The following is a 10,093-nucleotide window of genomic DNA, read 5'->3' on the forward strand; positions in this document are numbered from 1 at the left end:
TTAGGTTTTAATCGCTTTAATGTTTGATAAAAACCCCTTTTGCTTCTAATTTGGCGTTACTTTATTCACTTAAGTGATGGCTCCATTTATCATAAAAGTGTTCCCCCCTTGTCATTTACCTAGGCGGTCCCTTTTAAATATTTAATTTTTTGTTCGCTTTTAATGTGCCTTTTATAATGTCTGTCGGGCCTTATAAGCATCATGCAACTTTCTGTTGATCTGACGGCCCGCGTTGATTCATGACCAAAAGGTGCTCGAAAGTTAGCTTCCGCGAAGTAGCGAAAGGCAAAAGTGGACTCGGTATATAGGTTTGGACTGAAGCTAAACACCGATCAAGTTTCATCTGATCGGACAAATGACGTGGTTTCGTGAGATCAAGCTAAACGTGTTTTAACCTTCGCGAAATGGCAAACGGTTTTGGTGGGTCCCCGAGACAAGCGATCTTCTCTGGTTAAAGAATGATCGGGTTGGAAAGAGATCAACGACTCGCTTTGATTTGTGGCCGGGAGATGCATGAGTTCTACCTTCAGTGAAATAGCGAAAAGGCTGGTGGGCCCAAGGGACAGGCAGGGCATGAAGCTAAAAGCAGATAAGGTCTGTTTTGATCTAGCTGTTCTCGTAGTTTTGTGGTTGCAAGCCAAATGAAGAATAATGTTCGCGAAGTCGTGAAAGACAGGTGGAGATCACACGGAGGTGTGATGTGGCATAACAGCTGCCGCTTTTTGTAGAGCTCGATAGTGATGTGTCGGGTGACACGTGGTTTTAAAAGTGGTTGAGGGCCTACCTAGGTGTAACCAATAGTTATGTGGGAATAATAAAGATAGCACGTGGCAGATCAAAGGTGGAACCTAGGGTAGTTTCCAGGGCTATTGACCGACTGTCATGTGGTGTTTTTTAACCGGAGAACAAGTGGGGTAAGTAATTCTCGGATAAAGGGCCCGCTTAAAAGGCATTCATCTCAAGATTGATCCAACGCTTCTGGTTGTTTCGTGGCCCGAAGATGCCCGCAGCTTAACTTCAACGAAATGGTGAAAAACCGTTAGCCGTCAAGATGAGGCGCAGTTAGTAAGTAAAATTGACAGTCCCGGTTGGAGTTAAAGGTTGGGTGATTTGAGTTTGATCTAACGCTTGGCGTGGCCTCGCAAAGGAAAAGTGAACGACTTTTAAAGTCCGCGAAGTGGCGAAAAGGAGGTAGGGCCCGACACTAAAGCAAAGAGATAAAATGGAGATAAAGGTGATGTAAGTTCTCGTGATCCAACGACCGGCGTTGTTTCACGAAAGAAAAGAGCACAAGTTTTATGTTCTGCGACATAGCGAAGGAGCGAAACAGAGGAAAGACTTAGAGAAATTATGACCCGTTGGAGCCAGTTTTGAATTCGATTTGGCGAATTCAATTTTGAAAAGAAAGCCAAAGCATGCAGAGTTAATTTCCAAAAAACTTAAATGCCAACTTGTCCTATTGAGTCCGCATCAACTTGATTGCTAAATATTGTTTCATCGAAGTTTGTTGCAGAGCGAATTGTTGCAGGGCGATTTTTTTCAGGTGAATAATCAGGTTTTCTGTGCTTTTCTTGATAACTCTTGGTTTGTTCTCAAATACTGATGTGTGAATTACTTCATTGGAGGTCTGTGCTAGCTTCTAGTGGTATAATTGTTTGACCAGAATGGTGTTGGAATTATGTGAACCGGTATGAGGACATAATGACACTGTATGTTGTCATTGATGTCAATATGATGAAGAACTGGTATAACACTGTGAACCGACATTTGTGCCAAAGTGAAGCAGTGTGCTTGTTCATGATGAACTGACATATAGTTATGGGAATCGGCATATGGAAGTATTGTATGACTACCGGTTGGTAGTCTCAACTTTAAGGTTTTCGGTTGATGTGCTTCAAGCTTGTGTGACTCAACCGATGATATTGTGTGATGAGTTAGCATTGTAAAGAAGAACAGATTGTGTTGCCACGCAAGCCTGTGTGCATGAAGGATCTTGCATGAGGGAGATTGTTCCTATCTACCTCGGGAATGTGTGGAGTCTGTAAAATGGTGATAACATGTGATGGGTTATCAGCCGCCATAAAATTGGTGGAAATGGACGATGGAGAATGTCTTGAGTGTGGATCAAGATCTGCTGCATTTAATGCAGTGTGCTCAATGGTCAGGATTGAACCATTTGAATTCCTTAACCTAATAGGTTTAGGGTTTAGGGTTTATGCTACCGACTTATCTGTTTTCCTATAAAGTCGATGTTATGTCTCTTTCTGATGTTGTTGGAAAAAGTTGTGTGTGTGTATCCAAGAGAAGGGATACGTGATTCTTGCCAGACCAAAAGGAGAGAAGTGATACCTACAGAGTGTAAGTGTAGAAGGTGAAGAGGAGCCTAAGAGGATCTGCATTGGCATTGAGTGTTGTTACCAGATCATTGTAATACCTGTTGATCTCTAACCACCTCAACAGTTGGAAAATCCCTTACTAGGGTAGCCTTAACCGGCTTGCTGAAAATCCTTTAACAGGGTAACTCAGAGCTACTGAGTTCGGAATCCTTTAGCTATTGAGTTCTTGAAATCCTTTAACAAGGTAACCTTTAACAGGGTTTAACCCTTAACCAGGTATTGTAGCCATCCCTTAACCGGGTGATCTCTAACAGGATCGGTTCCTAGCAGAACCTTTTGTAATGTCTCTAACCGGACAAGGCTCCTAATAGAGCGGACTTCTAAAGAGTTCAAAAACAGCTTGTGGGTATTCATCCCCGCCGTGGTTTTTCCCAATTGGGTTTCCACGTGAAAAATATGTGTGTTATGTGTGATGCTTTTATCTTGTGATGCTTTGCTATTGTTTGTCAAGCATATGATGGTTCTGTGTTTTATGCTTGTCAATAAAACATGTTGAACTAGCTGTTATTATGATCTGATGATAGATCACCTGTTTATGCATAAGGGTGAAATGGTAGTGTAGTCTCGAGTTGTGTGAAAAGCTAAGTGAGTAACCGGTTAATGCTTGTCTCAGACATTCTTAGCTTTACCGGTTGCACTCTATTTCAAACCAGTGTCACTATCTGCCAATCATTTGAAGTGTCTGCTGTCAAACCAGTTTTGGACTGTATTTTTGTCTGTACTGATTCACCCCCCCCTCTCACTACCGGTTTGGTACTATTCATTCATCATTAAGTTATCAATTGGTATCAGAGCATTCTCCAGGTCCTCTGTGCTATAAGCTTAACCACTTGAGGTAAAGATCCTAGTCTAATGATGAAGAGGGAAGGTCCAAAGTTTAACAGAGAAAATTTCAGTATATGGAAGGACAGAATGAAGATATTCATCAGAAGCATGGGTGCTCAACACTGGAGCTATGTTGAGACTGTCTATGTTGCTCCTACCGGTACCCTTACCGATGACCAAAAGAGAGAGATGCAGGAGAATGGGCAAGTCATGGAAGCCCTAATCAATAGTTTATCTGACATTGAGTTTATTGATGTTCAGGATAAGGTAAATCCCAAAGAGGTATGAGACACTCTTGAAAATATCTATGGTGGTGATGAGCATGTAAAACAGGCTAAGGAAGAAAGCCTTAGAGGGAAGTTTGAAGATATGCGGATGGTTGAAGGTGAGACCATTCAACAGTATGGAATAAGGATCAAAACCGTTGTTGGAGATATCAAGAGTATAGGTGGTAAAATAGAAGATGCCACTGTTGTAAGCAAAGTCCTGAGATCCCTATTGCCGGTCTATGCAATAAGGGTTGTTGCTATTCAGGAGTTGAGATCAATAGACAAGACTAAGGTATCCTTAGATTCCATCATAGAAAAGTTGACAGCCTATGAGCTAAATAGTTTTGATGGCAGTGTTCAAAAGACTGAATCAGCTTTTAAAGCTTCTGCTATACCATCCAGAAAAGGAAAAGAAGCTAGCGCTAGTGGTGAACCAAGACAGAGCAGTGAAATGGATGATGAGGAGATTTTGATGGCATTTGAAGCTCTCTTTGCCAAGAAACTTCCTAAAGGAACCAACAAATACAAAGGTAAGCTACCTTTGAAATACTTTTCTTGCAACCGGATAGGACATATTGCTATAAATTGTCCTAAAGGCGACAACAAGGACAAACCGGAAAGGTTCAAGAAATTCAAAGGAGGAAACCAGAGAAACTGTTTTGTGGCAGTTGATGAAGGTGTCACAGATGAAGAATCAGAGGATGAAGAAAATGAAGATATTGTGTTTGTTGCTGTCAAGGAAGATGTGTCAAACAAGAAGACTCTTGTCTCCCGGTTTGATAATTTCAATGAGTGGATCATTGACAGCGGCTGTTCTCACCATATGACTGGTGATCGGAGCAAGTTTTTATCCTTGGAGGAGTATGATGGTGGTGTGGTTCGCTTTGGCAATGATGCACCATGCATGGTCAAAGGCAGAGGGTCCATCTCTCTGAATGGAAAGAGTAGTGCTGACAATGTATATTGGGTTGATGGTCTCAGACACAACCTTCTGAGTGTTGCTCAGCTGAATGACAGTGGCCTCACTCTGAAATTCAAGAATGGAATTTGCAGAATCAAAGGAAAGAATGGTGAGTTGGTGGCCACCGACATGTAGACCAAAGGTAACCTATTTCATCTGAATGCAAATATAAGTACATGTCTTATGGATAAATTTGATGATAGCTGGATATGGCATAGGAGACTCTGCCATGTAAACTTTGATAACATTGTAAAGGCCAGTAAGATCAAGGTAGTTAGAGGGTTGCCGATGCTAAGCAAACCGGATAATACCTTGTGTAGAGAGTGTCAATTGGGGAAAATGTCTTCCTCAACCTTTAAAGGTAAATTTTTCACTACTGACAACTTGCTTGATCTTGTGCATACTGATTTGTGTGGTCCCATGAAAACTAGAAGTGTGCAGGGTGATAGGTACTTCACGATTCTTACTGATGACTGCTCAAGAATGATGTGGGTCACATTCTTGAAAGACAAGTCTGAAGCCTTCATAAAGTTCAAAGATTTCAAAGCTTTAGTGGAGAAGGAAAGCAGGAAAAGGATCAAGTGCCTGAGAACTGATCAAGGAGGGGAATTCACTTCCGGTGAATTCAACAAGTACTGTGAAGAACATGGCATCAAGAGGCAATTGTCCGCCCCCCGGACTCCACAGTAGAATGGCTTGGCAGAGAGGAATAACCGGACTATGGTTGAAGCATCTAGAACCATGTTGATTCAAGGAAAGGTAGCTCGCACCTTTTGGAGAGAAGCGGTGAGCACTACAGTCTACACAATGAACTAGGTACTCATCAAGAAAGGTAAGGAGAAAACTCCTTATGAGTATTGGACCGGTAAGACACCTGTGGTTAGCTACTTTAGAGTGTTTGGTAGCAAATGTTACATCAAGAGGAGTGAACACCAGAGCAAATTTGATCCGAAATGTGATGAGAGAATATTCCTTGGATATTCCACCAAGAGCAAAGCTCTCAAGTGTTTCAACAATAGGACTCAGACAATTATGGAAAGCATCAATGTAAGAGTTGATGAAACCTCTGAGAAAACTGAGGAAATCGATAGTGAGCAAGTAGTAAATGAATCGGTTGCAACCTTATGGGAACCGGTTGTCAGTCAACTGAGTACCAGTAAGAGTGTTCCTACACCGACAGATGTAGATGCTGATATTGATGGAGATGAGGATGAAGAAGAAAAGCAAGAGGAATCTATCAAGACCATTCCTCGGTATGTCAAGCTGAATCATGATCCTAATCAGATCATAGGAGATAAGGATGCAGTAATCCTTACAAGAAGAAAGGTCAGAGAAAACTCATGTATGATCTCTGAATTTGAGCCTAAATCATTTAAAGATGCACATAAAGATGAAGACTGGATCAAGGCAATGGAAGAAGAACTTGACTAGATAGAGAAAAATGGTACATGGTCTTTGGTACCCAGACCAGAGCATAAAAATGTCATTGGTACCAAATGGGTCTTCAGAAATAAGCTGAATGAGGATGGCACAATGATTAGAAACAAAGCCAGATTGGTATGCAAAGGATATGCTCAAGAAGGAGAAGACTATGGAGAAACCTTTGCTCCTGTAGCCAGATTGGAAGGAGTTCATATGCTTCTTGCATATGCAACTTTTAAAGGCTTCAAAGTATATCAAATGGATGTAAAATCTGCATTCCTAAATGGTGTACTTGAAGAGGAGGTGTATATAGAGCAACCAGATGGGTTTTCCCTATCTGAAGACAGTGACATGGTATGTAGGCTACATAAAGCCTTATATGGGCTAAAGCAGACACCTAGAGCATGGTATGAACGCTTGCATTCCCATCTTGTGAAGATTGGATTTGAGAGAACAAGTGAAGATAGCAATATCTACTTGAAGTCTGAAGGAGATCAGATCCTGATCTATGAGGTATTTGTTGATGACATTATCTTTGGTGGAGATGACAAGATGAGTCATGAATTTGCAGATGAGATGAAGAAAGAGTTTGAGATGTCACTCATAGGGGAGATTAAGTTCTTCATTGGACTGCAGATCCAACAGATGAAGGATAGAATCTTTATCACTCAGTCCAAGTATGTCAAAGAGGTGTTGAAGACCTTTGGCATGGAAGATAGAAAACTGGTTGGTACACCGATGGTGACCGGTTGTAAACTATCCAAAGAGGATGACTCTGCATTGGTTGATGAGAAGGAATACTGATCAATGATTGGTAAGTTGCATTATGTAGTGCATAGCAGACCGGATATTGCACATGCAGTTGGCATTACTGCAAGATTCCAGAAAAGTCCAAGAGAATCCCACTTGGTTGCAGTCAAGCAGATTCTTAGGTATCTGAAAGGAACTATTGACTATGGGTTATGGTATCCATACAATAATGATTTTAACCTGAAAGTGTTCACAGATGCTGATTGGGTTGGTAATGTAGATGACCGAAAGAGCACAACTGGTGGTGCATTCTTCCTTGGTGGTAGACTGGTCTCATGGATGAGTAAAAAGCAGAGTTGTATCTCTCAGTCTACAACAGAAGCAGAGTATGTTGCAGCTTTCATGAACAACACTCAGACAATTTGGATGAAGAATGTATTGAATGGCTTCAAAGTTCCTGTATCTGGACCGGTAAGTATATTTTGTGACAACACTAGTGCAATTAATATCTCCAAGAATCCGGTTTTGCATTCTAGAACCAAGCACTTTGAGCTTAAGTATCATTTCTTGAGGGAAAAGGTTCAGAACAAAGAGATTGCACTGGAGCATGTTTCCAGTAAAGAGCAGTTAGCAGACATATTCAACAAGCCTCTCCCAAAGACTACATTCATATACTTAAGAGGTGAATTAGGGGTATTGCCCCTTCAGGAGGTGAACTAAAAGCATATGCTCCACATCAGTCAGATATTTCATAGTCAAATTTATTTTGGATTGATGTGTTGAAGGATGCTACTCCTCAGGGGGAGCAACATAATGGAATAGGGTAGCTTGTGCCTCCACTTTGGTATTGTTGTCAAAGGGAGAGAAGATGTGAAGCAGAGAAGATATCTGCAGAAATTGGGAGAGAAGATGTGAAGCGGAGAGATATCTTTGTATATTGCCATCAATGCCAAAGGGGGAGATTGTTGGCATTATGTGAACCAGTATGAAGACATAATGACACAGTATGTTGTCATTGATGTCAATATGATGAAGAACCGGTATAACACTATGAACCGACATTTGTGCCAAAGTGAAGCGGTGTGCTTGTTCATGATGAACCAGCATATAGTTATGGGAACCGACATATGGAAGTATTGTATGACTACCGGTTGGTAGTCTCAACTTTAAGGTTTCCGGTTGATGTGCTTCAATCCTGTGTGGCTCAATCGATGATATTGTGTGATGAGTTAGCATTGTAAAGAAGAATAGATCATGTTGCCACGCAAGCCTGTGTGCGTGAAGGATCTTGCATGAGGGAGATTGTTTCTATCTACCTCGAGAATGTGCGAAGTCTGTAAAACGGTGATAACATGTGATGGGTTATCAGCCGCCATAAAATCGGTGGAAATGGACGATGGAGAATGTCTTGAGTGTGGATCAAGATCTACTGCATTTAATGCAGTGTGCTCAATGGTCAGGATTGAACCATTTGAATTCCTTAACCTAATAGGTTTAGGGTTTAGGGTTTATGCTACCAATCTATCTGTTTTCCTATAAAGTCGATGTTGTGTCTCTTTCTGATGTTGTTGGCAAAAGTTGTGTGTGTGTATCCAAGAGAAGGGATACGTGATTCTTGCTAGACCAAAAGGAGAGAAGTGATACCTGCAGAGTGTAAGTGCAGAAGGTGAAGAGGAGCCTAAGCGGATCTGCATTGGCATTAAGTGCTATTACCAGATCATTGTAATACCTGTTGATCTCTAACCACCTCAACAGTTGGAAAATCCCTTACTAGGGTAGCCTTAACTGGCTTGCTGAAAATCCTTTAACAGGGTAACTCAGAGCTACTGAGTTCAGAATCCTTTAGCTATTGAGTTCTTGAAATCCTCTAACAAGGTAACCTTTAACAGGGTTTAACCCTTAACCGGGTATTGTAGCCATCCCTTAACCGGGCGATCTCTATCAGGATCGGTTCCTAGCAGAACCTTTTGTAATGTCTCTAATCGGACAAGGCTCCTAACAGAGCGGACTTCTAAAGAGTTCAAAAACAGCTTGTGGGTATTCATCCCCACCGTGGTTTTTCCTAGTTGGGTTTCCACGTGAAAAATATGTCATGTGTGATGCTTTTATCTTGTGATGCTTTGCTATTGTCTGTCAAGCATATGATGGTTCTGTGTTTTATGCCTATCAATAAAACATGTTGAACTAGCTGTTATTATGATCTAATGATAGATCACCTGTTTATGTATAAGGGTGAAATGGTAGTGTAGTCTCGAGTTGTGTGAAAAGCTAAGTGAGTAACCGGTTAATGCTTGTCTCAGACATTCTTAGCTTTACCGGTTGCACTCTGTTTCAAACCAGTGTCACTGTCTGCCAGTCATTTGAAGTGTCTGTTGTCAAACCGGTTTTGGACTGTATTTTTGTCTGTGCCTATTCACCCCCCCCCCCTCTTAGTACCGGTTTGGTACTATTCGTTCATCATTAAGTTATCAAATGGCACCCAGAAGAGAATTAATAGGGAAGGGGAATTACCAGGACCGAAATATCTGTGATGATTTTTTAGAGCAATTAACCATGTCCACCAATGTTGGGGCCAAGGCCAAAGAGCTAGTACCCAAGAAACCTCGTCTAAAAATTGAAGATGGCCTTTATGATAAGGGTAATTGGTTGAGGGACCCTGAAATAGGATTGTCAGGCTTAGGACTATTCAAAGTTGGTTTTGGGCAGAGGAATTCCCCAGCTCCTTTGAATGGCATATGGGAACAAGATGTAGGAAAGCTTGTGGTCCCAAGTGTTTTTATGGATGTAGATCTGTTAGCCCTGATTGCACAGAATTATGACTCTGTGGCAAGATGCATCAGGAACATAAAGGGATCAGTCTTGATTGAGATAAATGAAGATGAATACAGGAAAGTGTTTAAACTCAGTGAGTCCTCCAATTTGTTAGAGCCTATTGACTTTGAGTCATTAGCCCAGGTGTACAACGCTTAAAGGGATCATCTTAGAAATGGCCTATTGAAAGAATTCTTTGTAAAGATAGGAGGTTAATAGTTGTAAGCCCCAACACAATGGAACCATTCTCTCTCAACTTATTTACTTTGAGAGCTAAAGGTATGTATTGGGCATTATGCCAGATCTTTGGAGAGGATACTGAAAAGAATATGCCAACCCATTATATGTTAGTGATTGCACAAATTCTAAACCCCTCCCTAGTTGTAACATTTGATTATGCCTCATACCTTGCTAATGCAATTCATAAAGGGCTAATAGGAATCAAGAATGGTAAGGTGGATAGGCCATTTGGATGGTATTCCATGTTAATGCACATGTTCTTGTTCAAAGATCCTGATTATTTTTCAAAGGAAATGGACCTGATCAAGATAAAGGATAAAGAGGAGATGCCAGTGCAATTGTGGAGTACTATTCTATCTTGGGATAGAGAGGATGCAAGTTATCTAAAATTTGATAGATGCTTTGCATCTAAAATTAGG

The sequence above is a fragment of the Cryptomeria japonica genome, chromosome 11, assembly GCF_030272615.1.
Source record: "Cryptomeria japonica chromosome 11, Sugi_1.0, whole genome shotgun sequence".
NCBI classification, from domain to species: domain Eukaryota; kingdom Viridiplantae; phylum Streptophyta; class Pinopsida; order Cupressales; family Cupressaceae; genus Cryptomeria; species Cryptomeria japonica.